We start from the raw sequence: 12828 nt of genomic DNA, 5'->3' as shown, positions 1-12828 counted from the left end.
CAAGGAGAGAAATTCTGTTTTGATCAGGGATTAAAGAGAACTAGACCCCATATAACATGCTCTCCAAACTTCTTCTCAAGACCTTAAGACCCAGTAACTCAGCACAGTGGACAGCAGGGGTGTTCCTGGAATCTCTTCTTACGCTTAGACAGCCAGCAAAACAACTCTTATAAAGGTAGGTGCAAAAAGATGTCAATATAACCACTAACTATACACAAATTAATTTTCATCCTACCTTGCTCTTATCTGGATCTCAAAGATGTCTGTGGCCACTGGCCATGAGGAGAAGCACGATGGAGAGGATGTTAATGTGGGAAGAGATGGCAGTCATACCTAACTGTGGTTTAACTATCTTTGGCAAATTAAAAAAAAAAGATGAAAATATGTAACCAGACAAACTCATTTCTAGGGTTCCTCTAAGAGCCTCAGAGCTTATGTAGATGTGAGGCTCTAAAGCTTTAGTTCATTGGCTACATGATGAATCTGCCTCTGCTGCCTCTGAGTAGGTGGTAAACACATACTGAATGAATGAATGGCAGAAATAAAATAAAAAGAGCATTGAATTTGGACTCAGATAGCCTGTGTGACTTTGAGCAAGTTACTTAACTACTCACTTTATTTCCTCATTTTCAAAATGGGGATAGCAATCTATACCTTACAGATAATATATTTGAAAATACTCTGTAAATCAAAATGTAAAATACAAATAGAAAAATAGTTTTTAGAAACATAACACATAATAGAAGGTCCCTAACTTAATATCTCAATGAGTCCCAGTTCCACAGGGATCTTCTCAATGATTAGACTGAAGAGCACAACTCAATAGATCTCTTTGTTCCTTCAAAAGCAGAGATGGAGCTATCTCTGAGAATGGCATTCTCTCCATCTACTTAGCAGCCTAGGAGTCATCTTTGACCTGTTTCTCATGCTGGCTCATATCTAAACTGACTCCTCTTTTTAAAATTTCTAAATTTTTCTCAAATTTATCCTATTTTCTTCATCTCCACCCTCAGTACCACTTTAGTTCAAGGCATCATGGCCATTTCTCACCTGGACAAGTGCAATCACCTATTAACTGCTTTTGATCCCCTCCATTCCACTCTCCACCTTGCAGCCAGAGTGGTCTTGTCAAAATGCACATCTAATGGAGCCACCTCTGATTATACACTTCAAGGGCACTCCACCTCTCAGGATAAAGATAAAAGTTCCTTGCCATGGTTGACCTGGTCTACCCCAAGGAGCTTTCCACTCGCATCTTCAACCAAGTTCCCCATTGCTTCTGCAACATGACCTTTGCTCATGCTATTCCTTCTGCCTGGAAGGTTCTGGAAGTTTCCAGGTTCTTCCCTTCCCTTTTCATCTAGATATTTCTACTTTGCTCTCTGAGATTGCGAAAACTTCCTAGGGAAAAGTTCTCAGAGCATTATGTATATCTCCTTCATGGCACTTGTTAAGATTACAAATTTGAATTTATTCCTGTGATTTCACTAATGTCTGTATTAGTCTGTTCTCATGCTGCTAATAAAGACATACTCAAGACCAGGTAATTTATAAAGGAAAGAGGTTTAATTGACCCACAGTTCTGCAGGGCTGAGGAGGCCTCAGGAAACTGACAATCATGGTGGAAGGGGAAGCAAACACATCCTTTTTCACATGGTGGCAGGAAGGAAAAGTGCTGAGCAAAAGAGAAAAAAGCCCTTTATAAAACCATCAGATATCCTGAAAACTCATTTATTACCATGAGAATAGCAGCATGGGGGCATGAGAACACCCCAATTTGGGTGGTGGCACAGCCAAACCATATCAATCTCCATTTCCTAAAAGAAACATAAACTCAGGAAGGCAGTTATAACCATGGAACCTAAAACAGTGGCTCTCTTGCGGCAAAAGCTGAACAAATATTTTTAGATTGGGTGGATGAATCTCACGTCTAGTCCCCCAAGTGTCTCCTTAGCCCTAGACCTCAGCCACATTTTTCCCCTGGTGAGACAGACACAGAGGAATAAGCAAAAGAATTTATATCCACGATCAGGTCTGTGTCTTAGCAGGAAACTGAGCACCCCATGGCCTGATGGACTGTGTACCTCAGAATATGTGCCTCCAAAATTTTTTATTAGGTGAGTAATGACTGCAGTCTCCAAAACTCATGCTTTCAAATGGTCAAACCTACCAAGTCCCTGCAAGGGTCAGGGGTCTCTAAGTGGATAGGAATGTTTAGACCACGCCCCTTCCACCAAACATTTTGCTTCCCTTGAGAACCAGAGGGAAAAGATAGTGGGGACTTTCTCCAGCCCTGACATCACCATACCTGATATTTTGCTTTGTATCCCAGAAGACTACAATATCTCAGACTCCTCATCCACACAATGAGAATACTAAAAACCTATCAGTCAACAGTAATTTATTGTACATTTAAAAATAAGTAAAAGTATAATCGGATTGTTTGTAACACAAAGAAAGGATAAATGCTTGAGGTGACAGATACTCCATTTACCCTGATGTGATTATGACTCACTGTATGATTCTATCAAAATATCTCATGTACCCCACAAATATATACAACTATAATGTACCCACATATATTAAACATTAAAAAAATTTTTAATGTTTATAAAAGCATATCTCATTGGACTGTAGAAAGTATCAAGTGAGATAACCTTTCCAGTGTGCCTGGTACTGAATAACTGAGTGCTGAATTAATTTTTGTTTCTTTCTCTTTCCAGAAGGAATGAAATAGAAAGCATAAAGCTGAAGGATATTTCATTTATGTTCAACTAGAAATCCAATATAGTTTTAGGCAAACTATATTTTTCCTTGCAACTGTACTTCCTTACATACATGTAAGTGAGAAAGAATAAATGTGACAAAATATCACTCCTGATTCCACAATCTAAACAAAACACTGCCTCTTTCTAGGTTTTGTTTTTTGATTTTTGTTTGTTTGTTTGCTTTTTGGCATAGGGTTGAGGTGTGTGCTTCTTGACGTACCTACATAATGAGGAATATAAGGCTTTATATCTTTTATCAGTAATTATTCATAGCTTAATTGTGTAAATTGTAAAATATCACACTTTTATAATCTTAATTTTTTTTGTGGCTGCAGCTATTATTTGAATAAACTGTAATTAATTATTCTCCCTGTGCTGAAGATTTCATTTCTCCCCACGCTATCTGGAATCATGTTGCCCTGAACATACTTGTGCATATTTTTCTACATTTCTGATTATACTAGTAAGCATTGAACACATAATGTGCATCAGGCACCATGCTTAGTCCTGAGGATTTAGAAATACTAATATTTGATCTGTGTCCTGAGAGTTCTTAGTCCAGGAGAGGAGACAGAAGAGTGGAAGCAAAATCACAAGAGAGTGTGTGAGTTTGCAGAGAAAACTGCCAGGCAGTATCTGGGCCAAGGAAGGGTGCCCACCTCTGACTAGGGGCAATGAGTCAGAAAAAAAAAAAAAAACAAAAAAACTTTTTTGAACATGTAGTGTATGAATTGACCAGGTGAGTGTTGATCCTTACTCCTAAGCCTTCCATTTTGGCAGCCTCCCCTAGCTTTCACCTTGAATTTTTCTTGAGACCAAGCATACCCTGATAACCTTGGATTTGATGTCCCTTTCTCTGTTATCAATGGCTGAGCCTTCTCTGCCCATAAGTGTCTTCTATTCCTAATGACATTGTTGCTCTGTCCTCTGAGCCATCAGACTTCAATCCAGTCCTATTTGTGACTTTGCTACCATAGTAATAGTCAGTGGGGTTGTGGTAAATATTTAGCAACCCACCCACCCAAACAGCGTTTGCTAATTATCATGGTGTAAAGACTCACTCTATGACTGACTTCAAGCTACCAACATCATGTGACTGAACACAGAATTGGGAAGAGAGGTACAGTAGCATATTATGTCATATTTCTGCCACATAGATACGATGGACGTAAAATAACATTAAAAGCATAGATAGTAATAAAACGCGGTAACATAATTAGAAGTAATCTTCTTGGAGTATTTATTACCTTTGTTTTTAATACAATTGATTCAATCACAAATTTACATAATTTAGTTTTTAATTGTGGTTCTGTTTAGAAATATGCTCACAAAATTATTGATAAGTTCTTGAAAAATAGTCTCTGGAATGTCTATGTGAACTATCAGGTTGGTGCAAAAGTAATTGTGGTTTTTGCATCTTTTTAATGGCAAAAACTGCAATTACTTTTGCACCAACCGAATACTTTTAGCTCACAACTGGCTATGAACCAGTTACATGAATTTGTCCTGCCTACTTCTCCAGACTCAGTTTACGCCTCTCTCCTTTTCACTCTCTTTACCCCCACCACAACTGGCTTATGTATGCTCCTCAAAAAAGTCCCATTTACTCATATATTAGAGATTTTGTATAGATGTTTCCTCTACCAGAAATCCCTTACCCCAGCTCTTTGCATTTGGTGCCTTTCCATAATTCAGTTCTCGGCTCAAACATTACCTTGTTGAATAGATCTTCCCTCAGCACCCAACTTAAACCAGTATCCCCCAAATAGTCTCTTACCTCTTTTTAAAACTCAATGTCTTCTTGGTCACTGTAAGTACTGAGTTTATCTTGCCTTTTTTGTCTATTTATTTAATGTTCATGTTTCCTAATAAGATGTGAAATTACTTTGAGTAGACTGTCCTGTTTATCACAAACAGTGCTGGGCACTTAGTACATCTTCAACAAACGTTTGTTGAATAAATGTGTGCATGAATGACAGCACCTCAGTGATCTCACTCTGATGTTGCCGAGAAGGGATGCTAATGCAATGGCTTCAGAGTCTTGAGATCATACATATAATGTATATTGTATATATATTGGTTTGTACTTAAACTTGGATCAAATGCACTTGATTTACTAACTGACTTTATTATGACTCAATGTAAAGTCTAAATTATGCTAAGAATTCCTGGAATAGCCTGCCTGAAATCTTATTTTGATGAAAACCATGACTTCATACCTTAATTGCATTGGGTTTATTTGGGCTTTGGCTGATCTTTAGATTTCTGGGTTGTCTGTGAGGGAAAAGTTAGAACAAAAAGAAGGATGCCATAGAAACAAGGTTCTGAAGAAGTTTGTGAGCCATGCTGACATTTTAGGAAGTCTCCTTTGTGTTTGCAATGAGACATTGCATTTTTCTCTGAAGTCTGATGAAGAAAGAATAGTTTTAGGACAAGTAAATCCATCTTAAATATCAATCCATGTGTCTTAGATTGTTGTGATTAGATTTGACTGTGAGTGACAGAAACGTCAAAAAAAGATGAGTTTAAACAAAGTAGAAGTTAATTTTTCTCATCAAATTCTAAGTCAGCAGTCTAAGGCTGCTGAAGTGATGCTTTATGGTATCAATAACCACAAATGCTTCTTCTATCTTGAACCTTTCCTCCTTTGCTCTGAAAAACATGTCTCCATTCCTAAATTAGCCTTATAATCCAATATGGCTGCTCCTGCTCCAGTCAGCATATCTGCATTCCATCCTGCAAGAAGGAGAAAATAAAAGGAGAGGGGTGTGCCTCCTCTATGGGCACTACTTAGATATTGCACAGACTACTTCTCCTTGCATTTCTTTGGCCAAATATTAGACCTGTAGTTAAACTCAGCTGCAAGAAAGGCTGGGAAAGGCTGGGAAAGGCAGTTTTTTTTCTATGACGGATTGGGGAAAACTAATATTGAGTTTCCATTTCCATGAGAAAGGAAAGAAAATGGAGAACTTAGCTGTATATGCCACAGGTCCCTTTCTTTCCTATCAAGTTGCCAAGCAATTCCTGAACATCAGTGTAACTTCTAGGCAGACTTTCCACACTTTCATAACATTGGTAAATGAGTAAACCAGGAATCCAAATGAATTTACACAGTTTATTGTTCAGGGCACAATAGGCAACATGAGGTCCATATTTTCATTGATTCTCCTTGTCCCCCAGGTCCACGGGTACTGCAGAGTGGATCCAGGTGGATGCTGAGCATACAGTTTCACAGCCGAGGAACACTGAGCTTAGGACATTCTGATCCATACAGAAGCTGATGGCAACTTCCTCATCCTCCTCTTCAAAGATAGGCATTATCTTTACCTTGGCAAGGAAACAAGCTTTCTTCTGGTGAGAGGTTGAAGACTTTATTATTATGGAATGTCTTCAGAGATGGAGATGTTCTCTCTAATTATTTTACTGGTCAATAAATAATTCTGCTGTCTGGCCCAAAGGGACAGACTAGCCTCTAAAACTCTTTGCTGTGCATATATCCTTGAAAAGGTAGTCCAAGACATGTAGAAATGCCATGGAAATTGTCTCTAACATCCCCATTTCCTAAATTCTGTACAAATGCATAAAACTGGTTAAATATTTAAGGAAATAGCTTAATTAAAAAAAACCCATCAGTCTAGTTGCTGCTAATAGTACATTGAATGTGATTGTTTTGTTTTTGCTGCTTTGGAGTTTGGGACTTTCTATACAGGACATGCATGCTAAGAGATGGAGAATCCCATTTTGCAGCATTAGATTCAATACTCACTGTAAGGATTTATAAGGACAAACCAGAAGACTAAAACAAATGGCTGGAAAGAGAATTTCACTAGAGATGTGTCAATGTGCTGTGACATTTCTCTTTCGCTTCCACTGGAAGGGGAGAAGGGTTCCCTCCTCTTTACCTTACACCAAGTTAGGGAGGTTAAAAAGAACCTACCAGAGAGCTTGGCCTATGTCCTCTGGACTTTGCAGGTGTAGAAACTGCCTAACTCATGTACAAAGGCAAGAGACTGGATAACTTCTTTGAATATTGAGCATAGACAGAGAAGAAGTCCAGAGAAGACGCTGGACTCCACCATCAGCAGGACAAAGGTATGTTTTTCTTAAAATAGGCTGCATGGTGAGATAACCCCAAAAGACAATTGATTGTAGGATGGACCTCTTTAAGTCAGGTGGTACTACCTGGACTGTGAGACCATGTTGAAAAGCCTCTGGGAAATCCCCAAGACAGGTACAAAATATCCCATTAGAGAAATAATCAGAATTTAGACATCTTAGGTATAGACAGTTCACAGAAATGACAATAGAAATTACTTTTAAACATGTAAAACATTGCTCAAAATAAGGTACATTCTAATTTAAACTATAATAGGTTTTTCCCCCTCTAGAATGGTGAGAATCAAAAATTTTGGTAAGTTCTCATGGATGGTCTATAGGCCACATGCCTGGGTACCTAACATTTGTTCTGGTCCCACAGCAATAAATTTATAAATGTTCTTGGTTCAAGCAGTTTACATTAGCATGAAGAGCTTGAATATGATTAATGAGAAATTTGTTCAGGCATAAGCGTACCCTGTGCTATATCCATTTCACCAAACTGTGCAATGTGTGATTAACGTGTTATGCTGAAACCAAGTGTGTTGTATACAGTCAAGTCCCTGTCCAGAACTGCTTTAGTCTCATGCTCATCAAGCTGTGTGTGAAGGAGGAGCTGAGCTTCCATAAGGTCTAGCATATCTCTCATTCACGCAGGCATTATCATCCACAAGTGTGTACCCCCTGCTGTAAACATATCCTGCTTGTTCGTAGGTGATACTGATGATCTTTTTGCTGTGAATCTTGACTCAGCAGACCTCTCGATTTACTCAAGTGATGTCTGGTCTTTCTGTAAATCTGAACTTACTTGTTGATATTTGCCCGGTGGTGAAGTATACAATGTCACATTGGGTTGAAAACTATAGGGAAAGTGGACATTCTTATATTTTGTTGGTAACGTGTAAGTTGGTAGAACTCATATGGATTGATAGACCATACATAACCATTTAACAGAGACAGTCCAATTTATATCTGTTTTTTTTTCTGTGTAATTATAACTAGTACCTCCTTTCACTATCAAAACATTCCAACATGGATAATAAATTATATGGTCATCCTTCTAGAGGGTAATTTGTCAGTATCTACTAAAATGATACATTCTCATGTCCTTTGACTCATACATTCAACTTAATGTATTATTTCACATAGATATCTTCTGACATATGTGTGAAATGATACATACGAAGTTCTTCATTAGAGCATTACTTGTAATAGTGAAAAATTAGAAACAACATAAATGTTAATACTTACCAACAGAGTACTGATGAAATAAATTATGATAATCCACATAAAAATACAATGGAGCCATTACAAAAGAATAAATAAGGTCTTCATGTAGTAAACAGCATGACCTCAAGAGATATCATTAAGTTTAAAGTTTAAAATGGCAAGGTTTAGGGCAGGGCGCGGTGACTCACGCCTGTAATCCCAGCACTTTGGAAGGCTGAGGTGGGTGGATCATGAGTTCAGGAGATCGAGACTAACCTGGCCAACATGGTGAAACACTGTCTCTGCTAAAATACAAAAAATTAGCTGGGCATGGTGGTGCGCACCTGTAGCCCCAGCTACTAAGGATGCTGAGGTGGGGGAATCACTTGAACTTGGGAGGTGGAGGTTGCAGTGAGCCGAGATCACACCACTGTATTCCAGCCTGGCAACAGAGCAAGACTTCATCTCAAAAAAAAAAAAAAAAAAAAAAAAAGGCAAGATTTAGAATCATGTATAGTATGCTACTATTTGTGTAAGAAAAGGAGGGAAGGAACATATACATATACACTATCATAAATATTTGCTTAAAAATCTCTAGAAGAAACTGACAACATTGGTTATCTTTGGAGAAGAGAATCAGGTGCCTGATGAACAGGGGAATGTGAAATAATTTTCACTAGGTTTTACATTTTGATGTTTGAGCCATATGAGTGCTCACCTCCTCAAAAGTAAATGAAAAAATTATATCTAAAAGGAAAAAATTATATAACTTGGAGCAAAAAAATAAAAATATAGCAAAAAAATTAAAATATAAGGGATAACTTTCAAATCAGAGAAAGAAAATTTGACCTCTATATCTAGCAGAAAGTTAAAATAGGCTCTATGGTGAGAAAATCCAAAAAGACAATTGATTGTGGGATGGGCCTCTTTAAGTTAGGTGGTATTACCTGGACTGGGGGACCATGTTGAAAAGCCTCTAAGAAATCCCCAAGGCATGTACAGGTATATCTACAATGCAGGTAGATTAAAGATCTAGATATGAAAGATCTAGATGATAGAGAGAAGAGCACCTCTTTGGAACTTTGGGATGGGGAAGGACTTCTTAAACAATATAGTACAAACCACACAAATTTTTAAAAGGATGGACTTATTATTTCAAAATTACTTGTTTTATTGTTTAATCAAGGAAGGACACCAGTTGACAATTAACTGACAGTGATACATTGGGAGGCAATGTGTTCAGTGACTGAGAAGGGCACAGAGCTAACTAATATTTGGACACAGAGCTAACAGAAATTATTGCAACAAATCTACAAGACAGGAATCCTAGTAGAAAATGGGTAGAGAATATGATGATAAACTATTCATAGCATGGGAAATCCAAGAGGTATAAGTATATAAAGAGATGCTCAAACTCATGAGTTATGAGAGAAATTCAAATTAAAAACAACAAGACACCAGCTTATGCTGATCAGATTGGCAAAAATTCTGACCTTTGGAGAATACCACATATTAGGTATACCCACCAATAGGAACTCTTTTGCCTGCTGGTTGGTGTGTAGACTGGTCCAAGCCACTCTGAAGGGCAATCTGGCAGCACTTTGTTAAAGTAAGAGTGCATGTTCCCTGTGATTCATAATAGCCCCACTCTTCTATCCCAGAAAATTTCTACCCCAGGCCTATAAGAAAAGAAAGATAAGGAAATTTATCACAGTATTGTTTGGGGTGGTGAAAAATTAGAAATGACTTAGATGTCCACAATTGGAAAATCAAGAATTCAAATGTGGCAGATATACACTGGGATATTCTGAACCAATTAGAAAAGCAAAGAACTAGGTATATATATTCAGCAGCATGGCTAGATCCTAAGAACACAGTTGAAAGAAAAAAGAAACTACGAAATCTATAGTACATCCATAGATAATAGTAAATCTATAGTGCCACATCACGTATCCATGAAAAATACATATATGCACAAACATTTCTACGTATTTTACAAGTTCAAGGCTAAACACCATATTAGAGAAGTTGCCTCTGGGGAAAGGCAATGAGAGTGAGGAATTATGATAAAAGAGAATGAATAAAAAAGCCAGAGAAGGGTCATGTAGGTTCTGTTTCTGTGCCATGAACTCATGGATTATGATTAACTCAACCTTCTGCACATGAAGATAAACAAGAAAGAACTGATAAACCTGCAATGGTTGGGTAATCTTCAACTTCCAAATCAGTGAAGGTCAGCTCTACGTTTGCCAAGTACACAATTTCTCATCTTGCGACATGTTCCCCACCTCTGTGCAACGTTAAAAAATACCTCAGTGGTCTACTGACTGACTGTGGATCCTTCTTCTAGAGTGCCTTTTTTTCCTCAATTTCCTTAGCACCCAGCACTGCTCTCATTATAGCAGCACATTGCATTCCAACCAAATTGAACAAAAAGGTAGCTTGAAAATCATCTGCAAGTTTATGGCACAAGCAGTCTCTTATTTTTATCTTAGTGCATAAATAGATTTTTCCTTTTTGCCAGAATAATTTTTTTTAAAGAAGCGACTAGTTTTTCTTCTCTGAGGTAGCAATGATGTGCTTTCCTCTCAGCCTAGATTTAGGGCATTTTTATGTGAGATAGGATTAAAAATTCCATTTTTGTACAACCACTATGGAGAACAGTTCGGCAGTTCCTCAAAAAACTAAAAATAGAGCTACTACACGATCTAGTGATCCCACTGCTGGGTATATACCCATAAGAAGGGAAATCAGTATATCAAAGAGATGTCTGTTCTCTTATGTTTGGTGCAGCACTGTTCACAATAGCCAAGATCTGGAAGCAACGCAAGTCTCCATCAACATGGGTTTTAAAAAAATGTGGTATTTTAATACACAATGGAGTACTATTCAGCAATAAAAAAGAATGAGATCCTGTTATTTGCAATAACATGGACAGAACTGGAGGTCATTATGTCAAATGAAATAAGCCAGGCACAGAAAGCCAAACATCACACATTCTCACTCATATGTGGGGCCTAAAAATCAAAACAATTTGATTCACGGAGCTAGAGAGTAGAGAGCTAATTACCAGAGGTGGGGAAGGGTAGTAGGGGCCTGGAGGGGAGGTGGAGATCGTTAATAGGTACAAAAAAATATAGAAAGAATGAATAAGACCTAGTATTTGATAGTATAACAGGGTGAATATAGTCAAAATAATTTAATTATACATTTAAAAACTCCTGAAAGAGTATAATTGGCTTGTTTGCAACACAAAAGATAAATGCTTGAGGGGATGGATGCCCCATTTTCAATGATGTGATTATTACACATTTCATGCCTGTATCAAAATAATGCACATACTCCATGAATGCATACATCTGCTATGTTCCTACAAAAATTAAACATTAGAAAAAAGAATTGCATTTTCAGCTGTTATGGGGAGAAGAAAGAAAAGCTATCATTTTGTTGTCCTAAAAATTATGTTGTCCTCGTTTCAAACAGGAAAGCAAAAGTATTTGAGAGCCAATGCAGTGCCTTGGTGTTGGGTGAAACATAGATTGAATTTGTTTAAACTTCCTGGGCCTCAGTTTCTTGCCTATTAAGAGGGAGTGCATAATTCATGGGATTGTTAAGAAGAAGTGAAACCATGCACGTGGAGAGCATGGCACAGTGTCTAAGACAGAGTGTGCGTGCAAATAAGTATATACCATTCTTTGCTTTTCTTTATTGCATGCCTGTAATATTTTTGGAGCTGTCACATTCATTGCCCTCAAGTAGCATCAAGGGATGAAATGATGTTTGTAAGAAAATCCTGAGGCTGAGGAATACAACATGTTTTATGTCTACTACACTGAAAAATACCGGAGTCAGATAAAGAATACAGATTCTCCTGAAGATGGAAATCAAGATCTTCGCCTTCAATATTTAACAACATTGAGCTTCCAACTTATTATGGGAAATATTCATCAGGCCCCTAATGGTTCCTTTTGGACAGAAATTGCACTTGCTATATCTGTATTCTTAGCAGACAGTAGACAGCCTGGCACATCATAGAGGCTTAAGGAATCCTAAATACCCCTTAAAATTCTCATTTTAAGGACAAAAAAAAAAAAAAACTGAGGCATGGGCTTGACCAAATCAGTGGTAGAACCAAGAGTTAAACCACTTGTTTTGAATCCTAAACCTGAGTTTTGTTTTATATTTATTTATTTATTTATTTTTTGTCAGATGCTTGGTCAAAGAACAGTGGGAGGAGAGGGATGGGCTTCCAGCAACCTTTATTATTGGCTTACTTTCTTACAGCCCATTAATTTCTCTTGGGAAAATATTAAGCAGGCACTCAAGGCTTGAGGCCCCTGAGTTTTCACATCCTTTCTGAACCTCTGAACCAGCTTTCCAGCATTCTTTTATACTTTGTTTTACCTGCTGGTCAGTAATGCCTCACCCTCAGTCTTCTCTTAAAGTGTGGTCAATGACATATTCCTGACTATTTGAAGACCACTGGCCAAAACCCACCAACTCACTCATAGACCATCCCCCTACTTTACTTTCTTCAAAAGACTTAGCCCTACCTAAACTTATTTATATATTTATTTTCTGCCCACCAGAATGGCGGCATGGCTGGGGAGGCAGAGTCTGTTTTGTTCATTGCTGTATTCCCAAAGACTAGAACACCACCAAGCACACGGTACAGGTCTCAGTAATTATTGTCAAATTTATGTGGATTTGCTTTTAAACAATATCTTCCATTTACTGAGTGTTTATGTGGAAGAAC

General features: G+C 37.7%; 1 protein-coding gene across 1 annotated transcript in view; it reads left to right on the top strand.

Moving 5' to 3' along the window:
- Positions 1-2739: 2739 nt before the first annotated feature.
- PAH (phenylalanine hydroxylase) overlaps positions 2740-12828 on the top strand; it is an 86993-nt gene continuing 76904 nt past the window's right edge. The window contains exons 1-3 of the mRNA XM_055237621.2: positions 2740-2840; positions 5949-6122; positions 6741-6860. The gene's annotated coding sequence lies outside the window, so the exon portion shown is untranslated. The remainder of the gene's footprint in view (positions 2841-5948; positions 6123-6740; positions 6861-12828) is intronic.

This window comes from Symphalangus syndactylus, chromosome 13 (assembly GCF_028878055.3).
Source record: "Symphalangus syndactylus isolate Jambi chromosome 13, NHGRI_mSymSyn1-v2.1_pri, whole genome shotgun sequence".
Lineage (NCBI taxonomy): Eukaryota > Metazoa > Chordata > Mammalia > Primates > Hylobatidae > Symphalangus > Symphalangus syndactylus.
The sequence above is the reverse complement of the archived record's forward strand: the minus strand, read 5'-3'. Positions and strand labels throughout refer to the sequence as shown.